Source organism: Prionailurus bengalensis, chromosome A3, assembly GCF_016509475.1.
Source record: "Prionailurus bengalensis isolate Pbe53 chromosome A3, Fcat_Pben_1.1_paternal_pri, whole genome shotgun sequence".
NCBI lineage: Eukaryota > Metazoa > Chordata > Mammalia > Carnivora > Felidae > Prionailurus > Prionailurus bengalensis.
In genome coordinates this window covers 5,371,097-5,380,204 of record NC_057354.1, presented here as the reverse complement: position 1 = coordinate 5,380,204, position 9,108 = coordinate 5,371,097, and the positions used below count along the sequence as shown (strand labels likewise).

Sequence of the window (9,108 nt, the reverse complement as noted above, 5' to 3'; positions counted from 1 at the left end):
TCTAGAGGTTTTGTTAAAATGCGGATTTTGGTTTGGCAGTTCTGGGATGGGGCCCGGGATTCTGCATGTCAGATCAGAGCCTGCTGCTGGTCCCAGGACCCCACTTCGAGCAGCAAGGGAAGAGGGGCTGGCAGATGGCCTTCGTGTGGTTGGTGCCTGGCAGGGTGTCTGGGGGCTGTGGTGTGTGTGGATTCCAGGGAAGAGGCAGGGAGAAGGGTCAGCTTCGGGAACAGGGACGCGGGTGGGCAGTGACTGGCCCGCATTTGGCTCATCCTTCAGGCCCGGGGTCCAGAGGAAGAAAGGCTGACAGCTCTGTCCCCAGGGGCTCACGGGGCTCCGGGTCCCCAGCCTCTGGCTTCGCAGACGAGGACTCTTCAGTTTTCCTCAGCCCTGACATTGGCCAACATAGGCCTCCGGGGGCATCTTGCGTCACTGAGGCATCCAGGCCCCGGCCGGGGGAGCACCAGCAAAGCTCAGGGTGTCCCAAGGACAGTACGGTCTGGCTCATGTTTAAAGATTTTTTTTATATATATATATTTGGAAACCACTTCAAACTTTACAAAAAAGTTGAAAATCAAAATCAAAATCCTACAAAGAACGCCCATTGGCCATTTACTTGCATTTACTATTACGTGTTCTGTCTCTGTCTTTGTTGTCTCTTACCCTCTCCCCCCATAGCCCACCCCCCAGGTGCACGCGTAGATTTTTCTGAGCCTTTTAAGACCACTTTACCCCTGTATGATTGTGTGCCTTTCCGAAGAAGGGGGGGTGCCCTCCTGCACAGCCACGGAGCAGGTGGCAGCGTCAAGAAAGTTAACATGAGCCCCGTTCCTTTATCTGATCCTTGTACAGGATGAGAACTGTACAACTGGCCAAACCCCGTCCTTTACAGCATTTTCTCCAGCAGGGGCAGGATCCGGTCTAGGGCTGGGTTTTGTGTTTAATCGTCACCGCTCTTTACCATCCTTTAACCTGGAACATTTCTGCAATTTTCCTGTGTCTTTACGGCTTTGACGCTTTTGAAAAGTGTACAGCCCCTCCTCCCCATCCCCTTCTTAAAAACGATAGAATGTTCCTGTTAAAGTGAGGCTGGACCTCGCGGCTGGCCCACGACGTGCTGACGTGCATCCTCCCCAGGAACCCGCCAGCCTGCGCTGCTGGGATGCTGATGGCCTGGTCAAGATACTGCCTGATTCCTTCCCTGCATAATTACTATTCCTTGAGACCACGTGATTACCTAGCTCCTCAGCAAGTTCACCCATTGGTGGCCCGGGCCCCGAGCAGTCTCCGCCACTGTGGTGACACAATATTTCCCCCTGTACAACCTTCCGTAGTTGCGTCTGCACTTGGCATCCCGCTTTACGCAAGAGCCCTTCCTCCCCCACTCATTCATTCGTTCATTCATCTACTTATTATTGGTATGGACGTATGAATCCCAATTTTTCCCCAAGGGTTTATAATTCATTACTGTTCCTAATTATTTCAAACCCATCCCAGATTTGGCCAGCGGGAACCACTTTAATCTGCTCTTGTGTTCTTCTGACATGTCTGCATCATTTTTTTTTTTTCTTACAACATCCTTACTTTCTGGAACAACAAGCTATTTGAGGCTGACCTAGTCCCTTCCTTGCCCTGGCCCTGGAATTAACTGTTTCTCTAAGGAGCCTGTTCCTTTCCATGAGGAATGGTTTTAGGAACTCAGATCTAGGTACTCGGGGACACTGATTGCTATGGGACGTCTTTGTTTCTAGGCTTTTTCAGGACACAGAGCTAAGAGATATCGGACATACAGACGTAGTTGTATGTGAACACACACACACACACACACACACACACACCAGAGATAGACGCGTCTTGGAAATCACGTGTTCCCTCTACGTCTCTGTGCGGACCCAGAAGTTTGCCTGTCAGACCCGCGGCCAGGCAGGGCGTCGTGTCCAGCTGCCAGCATGCACGAGGTCCCTCACCTCTCAAACTGAAGTCGACGTCCCGTGAGGAAGCCTGCCCACAAATGGTTGAGCAGCTGGTGTCACAAAAGCCTGCCTGTAGCCACCCAACACGGGACACGTCCCTGGGCTGTCCTTGCTCGGGGGGACCCTCCGTCGGGCTGGCAGAGACTTTGTCGAATCCGCGGATGGTCCGACGCCCCCACCGCCCGGTCCCGCGTCCCATCCTTTCCTCCCGGACATTGTTCTGCGAAGCCCTGGGCGCAGCCAACTTCACCTGCACCACGCACCTCCCGTCCCAGCCCTCGGATACCCCTTCTCTCCTGATGAGAATCCTGGCTCCGGACACTTACTCACACGCTCGGTTCTACAACCCAAAGCAGCCCCACCACTGTGTTGCTCAGACAGCATACCAACAACACCTATTCAAAAGATGTGAGTTGACGTTACATTCAGGACAGGTTCAGCCTCCTGCACCCCGGCGCTGCCCAGGACCGTGTGAGGAGTTCGTAGAGTTCGTTCTTGCTTTCTTTCCCTTTTCTTCCCCCCCCCCCCCCCCCCCCCCCCCCCCCGCTCAGTGTGGTGACGTCGTTCATTTGAAACACACTCGGGTTCATTTGTCTGTTCCCTTCCAGTCTTAGATGGATTGTATTGATCTGGTCTTACATTTTTGGACACGAAGGGCATCAGCGTGTTCCCAAATGTCAAAACGGGACTGAAAGGCGTAAGCCGGCGAAGAGCCCTCCCTCCTGGATCCCTCCCCCCCCCCCCCACCCCTCCGTGCTCATGGGAATCAAGTTCATTGTTTTCCGGTTATCTCTTCTGTGTTTTCCTTTCTTCGTATGTTTTCCTGTTTCCCCCTCTTCTTACCCAGAAGGCAGGGCATGCACTGTGATGTTCAGAGTTGGCAACATCTCCTGGAAATCACTCCGGACTCATGCGTCGAGGCCTTGCTCGTTCTTTTGTGCAGCTGTGCGGTCCTCCGCGGGGTAGAGATGCCTTAGCCTATTCACGCCGCCCCTGCGCGTGGAACAGTCTGCAAATACAACCAACGGTGCAATGAGCGACCTTGTGTGTGTGCGTTTCCACATCGTGGGAAGTGCATCTTTGGGGAAAATTCTGGAAGCGAGATGGCTGGTTTGGAGGTAGGGGCATATATCGTTTTGTGTGATATTTTGCCTAAATTTCCCTCGATAAACGCTGGTTCTATCACCCTGCACCTCCCACCAGCAAGGCGAACGAGGGCCCTTCCCGGTCTTGCCAATGGAGCCTGGGGTCGAGGTTTTGACCTTGGCCATTCTGGTGGGTGAGCCACGGTGCCTCAGTGAAGCCGACGTTGGCCTTTCCCTTACTTGTCTCCTTTCATTTACTAAAATGCCATTTTATATCTTTGTGAATTAGCTGTTCGTGTCTTGTGGTCATTTTCCTAGACTATTTTTGGTCTGTTTTCCTTGTTTTTGTGTGTTTGTTTCTTTGTTTTTGGTTTTGGTTTTTGTTCTATGTATTTTATTTTATTTTTAATTTTTTTTAATGTTTATTTATTTTTGAGACAGAGAGAGACAGGCCATGAATGGGAGAGGATCAGAGAGAGAGGGAGACACAGAATCTGAAGCAGACTCCGGGCTCTGAGCTGTCAGCACAGAGCCCGACGCGGGGCTCGAACCCACGGACCGCGAGATCATGACCTGAGCCGACGTCGGACGCTTAACCGACTGAGCCACCCAGGCGCCCCTGTTCTATGTATTTTAAACAATATTAATCTTTTATCTCTGATAGATGCTGCAGAGATTTCCCGGCAGTTTTCCCTTTGTCCTGGGATTTTGCATATGGTGCCTTCTGCCACGCAACAGGTTTTTCTTAAGTTAATAAAAATCTTGTTAAATTTGTACGAAACTGTCAGTCCGGGTTTCTCCTCATAGTCGAAGTCTTCCCCTCCACCCACGCCTCCTTCTAAGGCTTGTACGGTTTCACTGTTTCCTGTGGATCTCTGACCCACGTGGAGTTACTCTGGTCTTCGGGATGAGAAATGGATTAATTTCATCTTCTTTCCAAATGGCTGTGTCGTTGTCTCCACACAGTTATGAGTCGGATCGCCTCAGCACTGGGCTCCTTTTTAATTCTGTCACAAATGACCTTGGGGGAGCGGTGGAAGGAGGGGGCCGTGGGGACAGGGCTTGGATGGTATTTCCTAGTAAAGAGCGGGCTGGCCTTTGTGGGCTGAGAGGCCTCTTCCTTCGGCCTCCCTGGACTGGTTCTCGGCTCCTCGAGGCTCCAGGATGCTGGGGGCCCTGCCTTGTGGGTGATGTGCTGAAACGCCTTCCTGGTCCACCAGCAAGATGGCCTGCCCCCGGCGTCCCTGGGGACCAGGGTCCCTCTGACCCAGGAAGCATGGCTCCGCCCTATCACTGCCAGGCCAGGAGGCGGAGGGGGAGCACAGGCAGACCGTGAGAACCTCTGGGTTCCTCTCAACAGAGAGTCGTGGGATCGTCCAGCCTTCGGAACATTATTCTCCCTTGTCTGCTCTCGAGAGATCAGTTTGTGGAATGGCGTGCTCTTTACCTGCTTGGACTCAAGGTCAGCAAAGGCCGAATTTTGCAGTTAAAGAAGCTCGGCGAGGGGCGCCTGGGTGGCGCAGTCGGTTAAGTGTCCGACTTCAGCCAGGTCACGATCTCGCGGTCCGTGGGTTCGAGCCCCGCGTCAGGCTCTGGGCTGATGGCTCGGAGCCTGGAGCCTGTTTCCGATTCTGTGTCTCCCTCTCTCTCTCTGCCCCTCCCCCGTTCATGCTCTGTCTCTCTCTGTCCCAAAAATAAATAAACGTTGAAAAAAAATTTTTTTAAATAAAAAAAAAAGAAGCTCGGCGAGTTCCCGGGGCCACGCACCCGAGGGTCTCCCAGTATGGGAGGCCAGGGCTGCGATGCCTTCTTCCCTTTCACATGGCTTTTGCTTGGTTGGAAGATTCAAGTACAGTGGGTTTCTGAGTTAGGATTTGACAGGAGGGAGGAGGGCACGGGGCAGTCGCCGAGTTCATGGAAAAGCAGAGGTGAGGTTGGGGGTGGGGGGGGAGGGCTGCCTTCATCATCTCTTCCCTGACATGGCCATGATGTCCCAGGCTGGACTGCCGTGGGCCACAGGGGTTTTCACGCTGGCAGGGCAGGTGGCCAGGGAGTGGGGTTCTCCGTGATCAAGGCCACCCGCTGCTAGGCTCCCAGTTCACGGGGAGCCCGTGAAGCCCTGACGCGACCCGGAGAGGAGCTGGTGGTCAATGCCCGTGCGCTCTGCTCCCGCGTGGCGGGCTCTGAGCACGTTTCTCTGGCCCCGAGGGTCCCAGTTGGCCGGAGCCGTGCAGACAGCGGACCCAGCTGGGCAACCACCCTTGTCTTTGCTCTCTTTTCTTTCGCCTCAGTGTTCACTCCTCTCTGCTTCTGAGATGACCTTTACAAAACAATCGGACCCGAGCCTTGCCTCAGGCTCTGCTTTTGGGGGAATGCAAAGTAAGACCCCTCTCCTTCCCTCAGGGTTTGCCTGTGGCATCATGGGCACTGGAGCGGGATCTCTCTCTGCTGTGGGGCCACCCTGGACCTTGCGGGGTCCCCGCCTCAGTCCCCTGGTTGCCAGTAGCGGCCCCAGCCCCTCCATCTGTAAAGACTGAAAATCTCCAGACTCTGGCAGATGTCCCCGGAGGCAAAACAATTGGGAATGAGAACCAAAGCCGACCGCACATAAAGGAGGGAAGAGTCCCCCTGGGACCTTGGGGCCTGGGGGCCTGGAGGGCAGCTCCAGGGAGAAAGGTCCCATCCCATCCCCATTCCGTCTTCAAAGGAAGCTAGACCCTGAGGGTCGATGTCTTTTCTTTTCTGACTTCACGAACGAACGGAGTTGGCCAAAGCAAACACACGTAAGGCCCAGCTTTGGCCCTTGGCCCCCAGTGGATCGCCCTGTTTCCCCACAAAGCCTCTGGTCCTGAGGATGACCCCAGGCTTTTGGCTTCTTGCCTCTGTGCTGCTGGGAGCCAGGCCCATCGGGGGCCTGGGAGACGCAAGGCTTCCTCTTGTTCTTGGAATATTTCCAGTGATTTCCCAAAAGTCCCGAGGCCTGGCAATGCGGCCCGTGGGGAGGGAGGGAAGCATAGGCAGGCCATTTCCTGGGAACCCCAGGCTGAGTCGGGGAACGAGGCCCGCGGGCCTCCAAGGTCTTGCCGGCCACACAGCCCCCAGCAGGGCTCTCAGAGCCCAACACCCTTCGGGGATTGTCCGCACTTTAGTGCCTTCGAAAGAAACAGAGCCTAGAAGCTGAACCGCGCTAGACGCGGGGACAAAGTCCTTCCTGCGGCACTGCACCCCGGCCCACTCCCCGGCCTGGGGCATGAAACCCGGATTCCAGGTCCCGCCTGCACCCACTCACGTCAACTTGAGTGAGACACCGAACCCTCCGTGATCCCTTCCGGGAGGAAGTCGTGGGCAACATCGCCCCCACACCTGCTGCGTACCTGGTCCGGTACGACATTCTACCCCTGAACCCGCCGGGAGCGTGGGCTCCACAAAGGTCAGGAGCTTGGCTCCTGGAATTGTCACAGTCTCCCCAGCACCCGGGAGCCTGGCGCGGGACAGGCGATGAAGGAACACCCGCCGAGGAGAGAACGCCGGCCCTCACAGCCGCGTGGGGGGCAGGAAAGGCTAAGCCCCAGAGAGGGCAAGTAGCTTGTTCGAGGCCACACAGCCGGCCACTGGGGACACCCGGGACTGCCTGCCTTTCAAGTCTGCCCTCTTAGGCACTCGGCCACCCCTGCCACCAGGTGCACCGGGAGGACCAAACACTGAGCTGTCTGTTCACTGAGCAAATGAGCATCAAACACGGAGACGAACGGCCTGGCCGGAAAGGACCACACTCAGTGAGGTGCGTGCACCTGCCCATCACGGACTTCCCGGGGCGGGTGCTTCCTACGGTGCTGTAACCCATCACCCTCACTTAGCAGCTTGAAACAGCATAGACTTACGGCCTTACAGTTCCGGAGGTCAGAAGTCTGAAATGGCTCTCACTGGCCAGGAACCAAGGTGTTGGTGGGTCTGCCTTGCTTCTGGAGGCTCCACTCTCCTTGCTTTTCCCAGCTTCGAGGGGCTGCTGGGGCCCCTTCTTCTGTCCTCAGAGCCAGCACTGGCCCTCCAGCCCCCCTGTTCCTCTCCCGAAGACCCCGGTGATCACCGTTAGGCCCCACCCGGACGACCTCAACGTTGTTTACTGAGCCCCATCTGCAGAGCCCTCCCGCCATGTCAAGCGACAGCTACACCCACAAGTCCTGGGGATTATGGAGGGGACGTCTCTGGTTCAGCACGGCCGGTTTGTGGAGATGTGTTTCCAGAACTGCAGAATGTCTTGGCGAGCCTGGGCCGCCGTCACAAGAGACCACAGAACGAGGGGAGCTTCACACGACAGAAAGACATACCTCTGGGCCCTTCGAGAGGCGGGGAGCCTGAGACAGTCCGGGTGCCGGCGTCGCGGGGTCTGGCGAGGGTTCTCCCCGGCTTGCGGACAGAAGAGTCGGAACAGAGAGCCGTCTGTCCCCTCTTACTGAGACCACTGGTCCTCCTGGATTAGGACCCCCCGCTCATGACCTCATTTGATCTTAATTACCCCCCAAGATACTCACATTGGGGTTAGGGCCTCGTATGAATTGTGGGGGGCGGACACTTCAGTCGACGGCACAGGCCATCGATGACTGTCCCTGTGTCCCTATGTCCACCCCTGGGAACTACATTCCCCAGGCTGCCTGTGAGCTGGCTGCCTTTTACAAAGTCCCTCAGATGGAGGGGTGGGCGCCTGGGTGGCTCAGTCGGTTGAGCATCTGACTTCGGCTCGGGCCATGATCTCCTGGTTTGTGGGTTTGAGCCCCGCGTCGGGCTCTGTGCTGACAGCTCAGAGCCTGGAACCTGCTTCGGATTCCGTGTCTCCCTCTCTCTCTGTCCCTCCCCCGTTCATGGTCTGCCTCTCAGTCTCTCAAAAATAAATAAATGTTAAAAAAAAACCAACAACAACTCCAAATCCCTCAAACAGAGCAGGAGTTTTCAAGTGTTGTCTGTTCATTTCTTCCTCCCCTTCCTTGCCCCTCCTCGGGGACATTCAGGGACTTAGCGGCAGAACGCGCGTCAGGAAGGTCGCTCAGTGATTCAGTATGTCGCTGAGCAGACAGCCCGCGTGGGTCCCTCTTTGCACCTTCGTGGTATTCTGTATGTTGTAAGTGCTTTATGACAAAGAGTTGTTACTTTTGTTACTAAAAACACCAATAAAACATATAATTTTAAAAAAAACCCAAGGCTTTCCTCAAGTCCAGTGCTGCCCAAGAGAACCTTCTGTGATCAGGGACATGTCTACACCATCCAGTTCAGCAGCCGCTCATCACATGTGGCCATGGAGTGCCTTTGATGTGGCCAGTGTGGCTAGGAAGAGAATTTTAAAAAGTTTTTTTTTAATATTCATTTATTTTGGGGGGGGGAGAGAATCCCAAGCAGGCTCCACACTATCAACGCAAAGCCCGACGTGGGGCTCAAACTCACGAACCGAGAAATCATGAGCCAAAGTCAGACGCTCAACCGACTGAGCCACCCAGGCACCCCTAGGGAGAGGATTTTAAATTTAATTTCACTTCTGTTTACATTTAAACAGGTTACCATGGGGGACGACACAGCTCCAGATTCTTGGGGGCGATGTGGCAGGATGAACAAAAATTGGTCCTCCTTCCGAGAATTTCTCGCCAGCATGTTAACACCTGTGTAAAAAGTGTCTTGGGCCAAAAAAACACACAGAATCATCCAACAAGCAATTGCTGCGTCCAGCCTCGTGAGGGGTCAGGGTGGGCCAGGGTGGAGGGTACAGAATAAATGCCAGGCGGGCTCGGGGGGTGAGGCGATCATCCCTGGGCTGGCAGGTGGGTGATTCCGGGGGAGGGGCAGAACTTTGGGGTAGACGGCCCCGAGGACCGCGAGGAACCCGCATCCTGCCATCACTCTCTCCTCCCTTCCTCCTGAGCCCGATCCGCCCACTCAGCAGGCTCCAGGACACGTCCCTCGGGTGTGGTGCAGAAGACAAGCCCCCGCTCTCCCCCAGCTCCGCCCCAGATCCCCGTCCCCCAGACCAGGCCTGCAGAATGCCGGGAACCTCAGGGAAACAG

General features: G+C 55.4%; 1 long non-coding RNA gene across 1 annotated transcript; it reads left to right on the top strand.

Moving 5' to 3' along the window:
• The first annotated feature begins 4,206 nt into the window (after positions 1 to 4,206).
• On the top strand, positions 4,207 to 8,760 carry LOC122466928. The gene is made up of 2 exons (XR_006292785.1): positions 4,207 to 4,520; positions 8,604 to 8,760. It is a non-coding gene; the product is annotated as an uncharacterized LOC122466928 (long non-coding RNA).
• Positions 8,761 to 9,108: the final 348 nt, after the last annotated feature.